Source organism: Hyperolius riggenbachi, chromosome 3, assembly GCF_040937935.1.
Source record: "Hyperolius riggenbachi isolate aHypRig1 chromosome 3, aHypRig1.pri, whole genome shotgun sequence".
In the NCBI taxonomy this organism is placed as follows: Eukaryota; Metazoa; Chordata; class Amphibia; order Anura; family Hyperoliidae; genus Hyperolius; species Hyperolius riggenbachi.
In genome coordinates, this window is record NC_090648.1 from 244,888,133 (window position 1) to 244,902,248 (window position 14,116).

General features: G+C 40.9%; 1 protein-coding gene across 18 annotated transcripts in view; it reads left to right on the top strand.

The window, feature by feature from the left end:
• Nucleotides 1-14,116, top strand: part of CELF2 (CUGBP Elav-like family member 2) — a 688,411-nt gene that overhangs the window by 77,847 nt on the left and 596,448 nt on the right. The gene's annotated exons all lie outside the window — the stretch shown is intronic.

Consider the following 14,116-nt stretch of genomic DNA (forward strand, 5'->3'; position numbering starts at 1 on the left):
AATGATTACTAGCATTTAACAAAGCCGCATGTGCTCATTCACATCTGCTAAGTTTTAGAAAGTCATTTTACAGACATGCTTGTGCGTTACTGCCTGGTGTTGCCATAGCCCTGCGAAGAGAATCATTCCAAATGGGGAGAAAAGGGGTTAAAAAGTAACTATAAATACAAGCAAGCATATGTTCTAATAAGTGCCGGCCATGATTCATCTTTATGTCTTTCTGTAGCTGAAGAAGAACCATTCTGAGTTTTTATGATCAATTTTCCTGGCTGCAAACTTTCCCCACTGGTGCTTGCTGCTTTCCTAAGCACATGAGAAGAGGAGCCTTTTGAGTGAAGAGATTCAATACAAGTCTATTGTTTAAGCTGTTGAGCCATAGGGGGGTGGGGAGCATAAGCCTTTCATATGCTGGCTAACTTGAATCATACAATTCTTGCATTCAGCTCTGCTGTACGCCAAACTGCCTGTGTAAAAAGCGAGAGCTGCTAGATAGTGGCGAGGAGGTCAAGGCTGACTAATGGAGCTGTGCTTAAAAATGATAAGCATGTGATCCATAGAACATGAGGGCCATTCATGAAGTGTTAAGGGGCAGAGAGGGAGCTTTTATAGAGTGGCAGAAAGAACGCTTTCATAGAGGGGACTGTAACCAGGCTGACCAACTATCTCACTACAGTTGGAAGCCTCTGGCCAGGGAGGAGTTAACCTCATAAATAATTACACCCTCAAGTGCATGGAGGTGAACATGAGGTCATGCTGAGTATTGTCTTTCACTGTAACACTTCATTGTTTGTTTATCATCTGGTCTTACTGAGGTGAAACAAACACCCCACAAGTACAAGTGCCTGATGTTCAAAGTTCTAGCAAAGGTTTAGCCTAGGCAAAATCAGCTTGCAAAATCAAGTGCAGCAATTTTTAGCAATCCTTTTTGTTTTTATTCTTAGAAATGCTTGATATTGCCAGTTTTGTTCTGGAGGGCTTGTAATGCGATCATTATCTATGCAAACATCCAGAAATCTAGAAGATAAGCCACGGCCCACGATGGAAATAATACTTTTGGCGTATCTGGCTTGTCTCAGCTGTACGGTGTGTTTTAGCGTTTTATCGTGTTTTTTCATCGACAGCAAACTACATGATTAAAACAAACATGAACAGTGAGATAGCAGAGTTACTAAACCTGTTAGGCAAGGATTTAACTTTGCATTGCTGAGAGGAGGCTTGTTGAGACAGTTATTTTGCCTTAGACCGTTATTATTATTGCTAAAAGAGAATATGATCTGTTTATTGTTATCCCTGATGGCAAAGATAGGCTTCATCGCTGGTGTTTGGCATAGGCGAGTTGTTGCCATGTCATAACCATCCTTGATTTTGTGTATGATGTTATTCTTTTGGATTGTAGTAGAAGTTTTCATTCTGGTGTGTTTTTCATAACTTTTTACAGCCTGTCATGTGAAATGTGAAGAATGGTCGGTTGTAAAAAGTTACGCAAAGCGAGAAAAAATACAACCATAAACAGATGAGCAGATTTGCTCATTATTGTATTTTTAGCAGCATCACAAGCGATTATGATTGCCTTGATATGGAAGACATGTGGTCAGTAGGTCAGTGCTCAGTCTTGTTAAAGTAGCACATGGGAAATGCACATCTTACACATGCAGAGAATTCGGCTAAAGCCTTAAGCTTAAATCATCCTCATGGATATTTTCATTATGCTATTCAGAGCATGCTGGGTGTGATGTGTGTGAGCTAGGACTATACCAATATAATAAAGAAGACACGCAATGGGAAACACAGTTTTATTATAGCATTATTTTTAAAATCAATGCATCATTGAAATATTCCAGTTGGCCGGTTGGTTGATTGGTTGTTTGATTGATATATGACTGATATTAGTTTATTACACTATTATAATCACCTTTCTTAGAGATCTGTAAGGGAGCTGACTTAACTCAGATATGAATATTGCACTTTGCTAATGATGTGGAACTCTTCGGAGATATATTACTTCCCAGAATGCTTCATTTGTCATCAAGACACAGGGCTGCACTGCCTGCATTGGAAGCTGGCTGCTATACTTTGTCTGTAAGACTGAAAGAAATATACATTGGCGAAAGCCATGACTTCCTCTGATGGGTTTTGTGCTTTTAAGTCTGGCTGCTTGCTCTCCTGTTGTTCGTGGTGATTCCCATTCATAAATTGGCAGGAGAGTACATCTTAATATGCTATTATATTTGTAAGCGTAGGCCGCATCTGGTGATGAGAGAACGCTTTTAGAGATTAATTGTTGCTTCTGTGGGTCATCCACTGTTGACAGCAGTTGTCATTTGGATAAAATGTAATTTACAGCAGGTAGCAAGTACCAAGCAACATGAATTAACTTCAACTTGGCCCTTCAATACAGCCTTTCATGTTATATGTAACCATAATCATATATGTACTTTGTACATAACACACACACACACATATATATTGCTTTATACGTGTATTGCACTACCACAGTAAAAAGGAGTATCACCAAGGCGTATTTCTTTCTTGTTGGTTGCCGGTGAACTTTGAATAGTGTGTGTTGATAGATCACAAAACAATCATGGAAATCAAATACTGCGTGTGGCAAACTGTGTCCGCTTCATCTAACTTGCTCTTATTTAGCATTTATTTAATACAGGTGAATCTTTTATATGGCCAAGGTTCATTAGCCACTCTTTAATGGAATATTCTAAAGCACGCATCAAGTATGCAGAGGGATAGAGCAGCTGCTATAGTCTGAGCAGAGACACTAATGCAGTGCAGAAGATGTTCTGTAATGTCAGGTGTTTTGCTTTTTGCAAAATTGCCAAGAAGGCATGACAAATACATAGCTTGAAATTCTGCAGGTGTACACATGTAAAATCTCTCAAATACTCCGACCCATCAGTGACTTTTGACAGCGCTGAGACTATTGTGGCAAATCGACGGGTATTCCAACTCTGTCAGACCTCTGTAGCTGCTTCTCTCTAAGAAAAATAAAATCCACAATATGTCCTCTTTGTACCATTAAGCTTCTCTTAAAGCTGTGTTTATATATTAAAGAATATGTGGCCTTTGATTTGTCACAAGAGCCATGCGGATTTTGGAAACAAAGATTTATTTTTTTTTAAAGGCTGACTGTTCTACATGCTTCTCATTTAGTATTTCAGACCTAAAATGGCAACAGCTTGATTATAATGAAGGGAAAATAACGAGGAATTAATCAACTCATTTAACACCAATATAATAAGAGTGGCATATTGTGCAGGTTTAAACCAGGATCTTAGAATTTAGACCAACAACAATGAATTTTTACTATAGTGCGATTGCCGTCATGCATTTGATAGTGTTGGATTTCTCTGCGTAATGGAGCTCATTCAGTAGACTGTGGAAGGAACAAAATCAAAGGGCATAACTCACTCTATAGAGGTCTCCCCACCAAACAATGGAATTGGATTGGCTGCTATGGGCACTGCACATTGCTGTTTGGATCATTTCAAGGAATTATTCCAAAAACGTTGAAAATTTCCAGCAATTCCGAGGTCTGTCATCCTTCCTACAACCTAAGAATCACACTTCCTTCCATATCTACATGTTATATTTGTTACTACTTATTAGAAGCAACTTTCTCACTTCTATAGCACCTACAATCCAGAGATTTGAAGGGACACTATATATAGGTATAGGCAATGTCACCCGTCATCGATTCTCAGAAGATATCAGCACACCGGTGGAAGCTGTGCACAATAAAGTGTGCTTTTTCCTGCTAAACTGGTGTGCTGATATCTTCTAAGAATTCCACTGCACCTAAATTCTCTTAAATCTCCAGATTATCATATGTGTCAGATTGAGAAGTAGAGGTATGGGGAGCAATGAGAAGGAAGGTATTAGAAGTCTCGGATCACAGGACGCTGCAAGTTTTTGAATCCAGTGGCACTTTGAATTGTGGATCTCTCTAGACAAGATGTTCAGAAATACAACAAAATAACCGTCACAATCTGATATCAGCAGTAGTTAGGTTTAGGAATAGATAGAATATAGCACATTCACAGTCATTTTGTTGCCCTCCAATTTCCACTAATATTTATTTTACTGGGAATGTATTATCAAGCTTAATGACTGATGGAAATTGTCATTATCAAACTAAGCTCTACTTACTGATGCTGAGAAAATGCTTCGCCAACCTGGAACTAGCATTAGCTTGCGAGTCAACACAATGGCAATTTAAATAAGACCACTAAATGGTCTTTAAGTTACCCCAGATTGGTCACAAGTTTAGGTCTGTGAGATGCCTACAAGTTTACGTTTGATTCCAACTTCATATAGTGTCTTAAATTTGCCAGCATTTCTCCCCAACAACTACCTGTATTTTCCTTGCTTCTGTTTAGATTACAGTTTCTGCTTCCTTATTGGGGTACCCATAAATAGCACTTGAATGGACCGTCTAATTTTGATTTGGGTTTGAACTTTCATTTAACTTAAGCCATGTACACATTTTACATTTCTATAGAATAGATCGGTGCTTCCGGATGTTGAAGGCCTCCTCTTCAGCAGACTAGTTGGACAGATAAATGTCCACTGACTGTTATGGTACTTGTGTGAACTTGTTTTTAAGTTCACTTAATGAGGTGCAGGTTACTCATCCTCCATCCTCCTCTCTCCATGGAGCACAACTTGCTCCTCAGCTGGAAGACAAGCAATTGTATCTTCAGCCCTCATTGTTAACTGCCAACTGAAACACTAAAACACTGAACATGTCAAACATGTCACTAAAGATTGTGGCTTTAGGAAGGTCACTTGCCACTACTTTTGTTGTGTGGTACAAAACCCTTCCCCATGTGCTGATGGGTCTGTCAAGCTCAGGTGTCTTCACAATGCGATTATTTATGCAGAATCCCATACAAGATGGTTATGTTATCGGGGGCTAATTCAGAGGTTATTGAAGGAGTTTCATAAAATGCTATTTTAGTTCAGCCTGGCTGAAAGTTGTGTGGGTCTGTTTCTGTGACTGAACGTTAACTTTAATGTTTTTATTCCCTGCATATAGAACTACCTATAGGAAATAACTGTCAAACCATTTTGTAAATACCAGTCTAAGCATTGTCTAACTCTTAATGCTTCATGCTTTCAGTGAAACGCAGTTCAAAAATGAACTCCATCTCTGCTGCGTATCTTGGTACTTTGCCATAATCTTGCATGGCAAACTAGAGCATAGACTGCTGGACCATACAGTTTAGCCAATTGTAAGCTGTCAATATGTACTCAGCCTTAAAGTTTCACAGCCTTAAAGTTTCACATTGCAGGTGTTTTCACCCCCATATTCTCCTTTGTAGATCTGATTCATATCTTGTAATACCTATGTATTGGCAGCATTCATGTAATTGCTACATGATCATCTACTTTGAGCCCTATTATCTTTTCATTCTCCCTTGTATTTCTGCTGTATGTTATACACTGAAAGTGAGTAGTTTCATCTGTAGATAACATATTTTAGGAAATGGATTATAGTTCTTGGCCATCTGAAGTACTAACCTATCAAGTGTAAGTCAATTGGACTACTACCTAGTATAGAAATAAAGACAGGTTTACTGGTTTGACATGATGTATCAGCAGGATTGTGTGCTATTCACAACCTCTTGAAAATATTTCCGCATGAAAGAAGATACAATGCTATTCGTAACTTACGGGGACAACACAAATTCACTAGGCTTGTAAGCACGGCTCATAAAGTTACATAGCATGAGCCATTACTATAACCGCTGTGCAATCAAAAAAAGATTTGTCCTGCTGGTCAGTAGTGCTCGGATTTCACGTGACTTGTAGAAAACCAACAAAGCCTTTTGCTTTAGAGAATAAGTGGAAAATGGGTATCAAATCAATATGTAAATATTTAATTAGTATTTATACCTTTGGATACACAGGTCTTTCTCAGCCAATAGTGTGTGTACTATTGTAGATAGATGTGGTGGCTAAAGGGATTAGCAGTGCTAACTAAAATTATACCTAAAGTGTAAAGTAAATAAAAAAAAAATGCTTCTGTAAAGTAAAATGAAGATATTGTTGACCTTTGCTTGTCTGTCATCTTTTGTATTTTCCTGCAGAAGCTTCTGAAACAATCAATATGGTCACATTTCCCGTGTTGGGATGACAAAAAGAATTAGTTAATGTGATTATATAGTTTCACTGTCATCTGATGGCCAGCAGAACTACAAACTGACACCAGCCACAGGATTGATCACTGTCAGCTGGATATTAGTAGTTAACGGTTTCAGCTAGGGTCTATGGGAAGAGTAGTGCTGCAAAAAACAGGTATTTCATGTAGGAGGTAAGCACCAGCAGCTAAACAGAAGGTAACATCAACCCCTCCCAAAAGCCTAAGGCCTCTTTCACATGGAAGACTGAGGTTCACGCTTGGCTGGAAATTCAGCCTCCTCATTGTTGGCCACCGAGCGCCTTTCAGACGCAGAGAACATTAGAACAACTCTATTCTCATGTTGGTTCTTCACCCATCATGTGAGGTCAGAAGGTACACTTATGCTTGCAGTCATCTTCATCCTGCAATTTTTGGGTGACTATGTACCTCCATTCAAGAAGTGGGCTGTTCTTGCTGCATCAGTGCTAATATGGCATGGTTGGTTCATACTTCAGAAAGGCGAGAGCAGATCACTCATGCATAGACGTTGGTGGCTCCCAAAGCTTCATACAGCACATTCCCCAGTATCCGGCACTGACAGGGATTTCCTGATGCCGGATACCTGTGCTTGTCAGTTGCTTGAGCAACCGGCCGAAATATTGTTGTGGCAAACTCCTCCCTTAGATACTTACCGAGCCTCCAGTGATGTCTGGCAGTCTCCCTCTATCTCCCTGCGGGCTCCGAGTGACTTTTCCGCTTCCCCAGTGCACGGAGGCCGTTGTGTCAGCTGACTCACATCGGGTCATGTGACACACCAGCTTCCGTACACAGATGCCGGAAACCACTAGGAGCCCGCAGGGAGATAGAGGGAGATTGTCAGACATCAATGGAGGCTCGCTAAGTATTTTACCGTCAGCCAGCACTTACAGAAAGCTCCCCAAAAGAGGTCCTCATTATCCCTCATGCATGCCGGTTAGTTGAGACCTCTGGTTGCCTGAAATTCCAGATAATGGAGACTTTGCTGTATGTCAGTCTTACAAAGATCTCAGCCAGACCATAAGTGGAAGAATAAGTATAGCTGCTCAGGAAATGGAGCTCCAGCACTGCAATAGCACTTTTGAGCAATATTTGGGCGGCTTTAAAGTGAACTGTAACATGCTGGAACTACAATGGCCACATACAGTGTGTCCGAAACAATGTATTCATGTGTACATGCACCGCTTATTCTAATTAGACGTTTCCTGGAATACCATATTCTTATTTTGGTTTTAAGAGCTGCAAGTCCAGGTATTGAGATTAGAATCTGTCTCTTTGGCATCTGTTTCAGCTTTATATGGTTTATTAAGGTGTTAGATACAAGTAATAATGTATTGAGCTTGTCCCTTAAAGGGAAGGTTCAGGGTGAGGCAAAAAAAAATAAAAATAAAAATCCACTTACCTGGGGCTTCCTCCAGCCCGTGGCAGGCAGGATGTGCCCTCAGCGCCGCTTTGCAGGCTCCCGGTGGCCGACCCAACCTGGCCAGGCCGGCTGCCAGGTCGGGCTTCTTCTGCGCTCCAATCTGCCTTTCACGCGGGTGCACTGACGTCATCGGACATCCTCCAGGCTGTACTGCGCATGCTCAGAACTACTGAGCCTACGCAGTACAGCCCGGAGGTCGGGACATCCGATGACGTCAGCGCGCCCGTGTGAAACGCAGATTGGAGCGCAGAAGAAGCCCGACCTGGCAGCCGGCCAGGTCGGGTCGGCCACCGGAGACCACCTGGAGCCTGCGGAGCGGCGCCGAGGGCACATCCTGCCTGCCACGGGCTGGAGAAAGTCCCAGGTAAGTGGATTTTTTTTTTTTTTGCCTCACCCTGAACCTTCCCTTAAACTCCTAGCTCCATCTTTTGTCAGAAGTTCACAATCACAGTCACCCAGAAGTCACATGACCTCAGATATGAAGGAGAAAAAAATAGCCTATAGACCAAATGGAGAGGAACTGTAGTTTACAACACTAGGTTAATAAGGATTACAACCAAAGTAAAAGGAAAGCAGAGTAGATGTAATTGGGTTTCACACTGTTTACACATCTTCATTTAATTCTGCTATGTGTCTTTCTGTAGTCATTTTTATGCATTGATAACTGTGAAGGCTACCACAGTGTTAAAAATTCAATATATCTTATATGGGTGTTTACACCTTAGATTTTAGATGGATCTACCACAAGACAATAGTGCATCCTTTATGAACAAGAACTGAAAAGTCTGACTGACAACTGGTGCAATTACAAGCAGTCTAATTAGTCTTGTTCATGTTGAAATATGATTTTAAATGCAGTGCAAATGGTTTTAGATAGATGTGTGCTTGCCAGAGTGAATAGCACTGAGCCCACACACACTATGTCATGCAAACACATTGCTAAAGAACTGAGAAGAGTCACTAATGCAAACTGTACCAAGCAATGCAGAATGGCAATCCCCAGAGTGGCAATTAAAAATGGCTGCTTTTGTCTGCCTTGGCATGTTAATATACTGAAGCCATGCTATGCTGCATGTGGTGCTCAGTAAATGAAAAGTGCTTTTTTGTTGTAATCACAAAATACACTATTATAAATTATTAACAAGGACTGTATGTATGATAGCCAACATCCATCATTAGCCACTGTTTAATATGGTTGCTAGCAATTTATAATGATTTATCAATTTTGCTGAATTTTTATGAATAATATTATCTTTCATATGTAGAATGCTAAAATATTGGGACCACAGGGAATAAAGCATGATTGATCTGCCCTTACATTGAAATTATATACTCATTTGTGATGTGCTGTCACACAAAAAAGAGACCAGTAGGCATATGTTCCCACTACAACACAGTATTATTCCGTTTAGTTCAGTCAGATAAATATGGCGGATTCAGATCAAGTAGCTCCGTTCATTCTTCTGGTAGGATGAAGCCAATGCACTGCTCCATCCTGACCACTTGTGTTGGTGTTCATATTCGGAACCTCAATCTGGATTCACCTGACTGCCACACTGCAGCACGATTCAGCACTGAAGCTGCAGACAGGGTCAGGGTAGTTCACTTACTTCATGGAGTGTTTCACGTGACTTCAATATTTCTTCCTTTCGGTTTCCTTATTTTGTCACAGCAATTAAATGCTAACATAATGTGGTCATCATTTTAGACATTGTAATATGGTTATTTAAATTGTATATGAACAGATTATTACTATTATCATTTTATTATTATTATGAAATGGCTTGAAAGTGTTGAGCCATATCGGGAGCAATTGTGAGTTTTATTCCTGTTTTATATTATTTTGAAAGACTGATTGATATCCTATTGTTAGCACATCCTCTGACAGCGCTTTCCCCCCAGTGCTTCTCATTCAGTTGGAAGTAGGGCAGTTTTTTTGCTCCAGAAACTACCAAATCCCACTCTTTTTAACACTATATGTAGATTTATAGTAAAGTACCTGTGTTGTTATTCTATTTACATTACACATACAAATCCTTAGCATGTGAGTGACATGGGGGATAGGGACAATATTCAAATTATAAAAATGCATACTTAGAGTAGGCAAACAAGAAAGTTATTTCGGAGTATCCCTGCTTTGTCAAGCTGTAAGCTCTCTCTAAACAGAGCAAGCAAAGTGCAGCCTTATAAATCACAGGCTAACCAAAAATGAACTATTCAAAATAGATGTCAAAAAGAGTGACGAATCAGACTGCAAAAAATATCAATAAATATAGACAAGAGACCAGACAAATAACATTTATATTGCGCTTTCCTCCTGGTCGACTGACTCAAAGTGCATGAGCTGCAGCCACTAGGGCGCACTCAGAAGTGTTAGGGAGTCTAGCCCAAGGACTCCTAAGGCCTTGTTCACACTATACTCGTTGCCGTGCACATTTTGGCAACGTGTATAGTGGCCGACACACAAGCACATCAGAAGTGCATAGAGTGCACTGTCTGATCTTCACACTAACATCAGCTATCACACTGCTGCATGCATTTTTCAGCAAAGTGCAGTGCTGACCCATTCACTGTAGTGAATGGCATCAGCAGCGAAACGCAGATGGCAGTGCGATTGCGTTCTGATCGCACTGCCATCAGCATTTGCCAGTGTGAAAGAGGCCTTTCTGAATGGGTACTGGCTAACTGAATAGGAAGAGCTGAGAATTTAACCTAGGTCAGTTGTAGAGCCATTAACCATTACACTATCCAGGCACTCAAGTCATGAAACCTCTAGACTAAGAACACACCCACTATGGGCAGGAGGGATAATCTGAAACAGTGGGCCTGATGTAGCTGACATCAGGCCCACACTTCCATGTGAATTTTATTGCATGTCACTGCTTCAAAATAATTTTGTGCAGTGCTGCTGATCTGTTTTTTGTTTTTTTTTACTTAAAGTAGGCATACACCACTCAACAATTTTAGTAGATTACATGTTCATTTTGATAAATTCATTAAATATAACAAAAATGAGACTAAATGGTCCCGTCAGTCAACATCAGATCATTGTGTTGATCAAACATTGATCAGAAAAGACCATTCTTCTAGGAAATTGATGTGTGCCTAAAGCAGAGCCATGGGTGGAGCGGTATGGGAGCGAGGCGAGGCTACGTTAAGCCCCTTACAGTGTGCTCTCCGTACAGTGTTTGCATAGCACACATTTGTGTATACCTAACTTTACTAACCAGATCAATTATAGGGTGGTGACTACTGTGTCAAGGGGGCATGGTGAGGCACCAAACATGTTAGTATCAGTTGTTAAGTGTGAGGGAGGTGTACACTTTACATTTTTGATCCTGCTCTGCTTATAATGCCGAAAAGATTTGATTATTGCTTGTACTAGCGCAGTACAGTCGAAGCATGATATACCTTCTGGCATGTTTGCGGTACATGGAACAATGTTAATATTGATACAGCATAATATTTATCTTTTGATATTTATCTTTGGAAACATTAGTATGAACTCCAGTGGTAAAATGTCTTTTAATAAGGTTGTGTTCGTTATGTGAAACTTGAATTAGGGTTTGTTAAATGCTACATATGGACTTCATTTGGGTCATTAGATCCTGTGAGTTTCAGCAGTTGTGCAAATTAGTTAAATCATATACCACAAGCTGCATTGCAATGTCCTGCCAATTTCAATGTCAATGATGCTTTAAAAATGACTTCTTCTTGTAGATGAGGAATCAGTCAGTTTTCATGTGATGATCATTAGAGCTGGCATTTAAAGAAACAAACTTTCCTGAGATAACCAGCTAAGTCTATTACCAGAGAACATTAGAAGTCAAGAAAATAAGTCATGTGAGTCTGTGGGATAGAAACAGCCTTTCAGAGTACAAAGACTGCTCTGCTAAGCATTGGTTTGAATGGATTTGTGTTGCAGTTAAAGTGATGGATAAACAGGTTATTAAGGGATTTAGTATATACTGACAAAAGACTCCAATTAGTTTGTACATGATATTAATCACATGTAGTCTTTAGGGCTGACACGTCTATACGGTTTTGTGGATCTAATATTTGAAATGCATTTTTTTTTCTGTCACATGATGTTAAAGCAGATCTGTCAACTGGAAACAGAACCACACTAAACCATTTTAATGAGCTCTTTAAACCTCTGCATGAAGCTACCATTATCTTTCCATGAAAGGGAGAATAGGCCATTGGAATATGAGATGCTAACTGGGCTTTGGATACCTTGCTTTGGCAGAATCATTGCAGCCTACCAATAAACCTATGACATACGGTGTACTATAATAGCTCACACTGCTGTGTTTCACACACAAAGGAGCAGAAGGAGACATTTACAAGAAAAACAATCACACAGATTATTCATCATATAAAAATCAACAACTGTACAGTGTGTTTACTGCCCTCCGTGGGTGGCTAAACAGCTAATTTATTGAATGATTCAGCTTCTGATCCACTGTAATTGTCAGTCTCTACTAATGAAATGAGTGTGGGCTGTTACACCTACGGTTGCAGCTGGCCAGTGGTCAGGAGCTGTGTAGTTCACAAAAGTAGTATGTAATGTCTGGTGGGAGGTTGAGATAGGAACAATTGGTCAGATTGCAGTTCAAATTGCCATGTAGGCCTCCTGTGAGGTGTTTGTGCTAGTTAGGATAGGATAACATGGTCCTTTCAAACTCACAAGCTCTTTAATAAACAGTCACATAGGATTAGAACACTGTTCATGAACCACTATCCCTTTGTATGTATTGGCCTTGTGCCATAAGGTGGATTTGCCATGGTATTAATGGCTTTACACATGTGTGTTTCAGTATGAGATGACAAACTCCTTTTCCTCTCTGCCAAATCTAAATCTCTCAGTGTGGATAGTTTCAGATTATTTATACACAAGCCCTCTTCCCACTACACAAGGTTATTATTCACATTTTCCAAAATTAAACCCTATAACAGTGATCATGTAACCTGTGCCCAGATTTCCAAATGTAATGTAAGGATGCTGTTGGGAGTGTCCTCACTGTAGAAGCGCAAAGGTAGACAATGTTGAATTCATTCCACCTTCTCATTTCCATTGATTTCTCCCTTCCTTGAGAACTTACTTCAGGCTGAAGTGCTGCATTTTGAATCTACTTATGTGGGTGTTCCTGGGTGAGTCGGGAAAGGTAAGCACGTAGTTAAACTCCATCCATGCATGATTCAGCAGTAGCTAGGTGGGTTTGGCTGTGAAATAACTGGAGCAGGCACCATATATATCAGCAACATGATGGTTGGAATTGGCCTCAATGTGAAGATGATGGAATAGGAGTCTGGTTGGGCATAGTTCAGGGAGTTCAGTGTTGAAAGGTGAAAGGTGACAGGTGAAAGGTTGTGTGTGTGTGTGTGTGTGTGTGTGTGTGCGTGCGTGCGTGCGTGCGTGCGTGCGTGCGTGATTTTGTATGTTGTGCACTGGAGCCTCCTGACACTGTCTAAAAAACTGACATGCCAGATCATTAGCTTGTTTAACTGAACCCTGCTTGCATTGTTCTCTTACTAAGCCTGCCTGCCAGAAGCCACTCCATAGTACACTGTGTGTTGTCCTTCCTCCCCCCTCCATAGATAGCCTTAAGGCTAGCAAGGCATCTGCACAGCACATGACCCTTCACCCAAGGCATAACTGACCTGGGGTAATGCAAAAGTTTCAGCACTTAAAGAGACACTGAAGTCCTCCCCCCCCCCCCCCCCCCGGCAGAATTGACCTGCAAATTTCCAGGGCTCGCATCATAGCACTTCCCAGTAGAGGCAATGCTTTGTGCAGTAGCTCTGCCTCTACTCCAGCCAATCTCCACCGATCTCCGCCTCTCCCCGCCCCTCTCAGTCCTCTTTCACTGAGAGGGGTGGAAAGAGGTGGGGATCAACGGAGATTGACTGGAGCAGAGGCAGAGCTACTGTACAAAGCTATGCCTCTACCAGGCAGCAAAATATACAACCTGCAAAGTCGTGGAACTTTGCAGGTCATTTTCATGTCTATAAATAACTCATTCTGCTGCGGGAATGCAGCGATTCAGCTTAGAATTTAATGCGGAAGAAGGCTGAATAAGAAAATAAGGTAAAAAACGAGACTTTAGTGTCTCTTTAATAAACACAATATGTAAAACTAGGCTGTAGAGTGAGGGCCTGAGCCCACTAACGCAGTTGTACGCAATTGTATCCGCTTTTGTCCACTTTTCAGCATCTGTAACATTGAAGTGTTGCTGAAAAGCAGCAATCAACTGCGCACAACTGTGTTAGTGGGCACAGGCCTTTAGGCCTCGTTTCCATCTGCACGGTGCATACAGCACAGGAATGCAACCATGCATTGCAATTCTGAAGTGAATCACAATGCATGGATGGGGACCTCAGATAGTGCAGGCTCTGCACTTCTGATGTCCCTGCAGATGACATCACTGCGCATTGCTGAAGAAGTGATCAGATGGAAACAAGGCCTTTTACAGTGTAACCTGTTGTCTCATTTCTGTGGCTGATGTTACAAAGTAAAC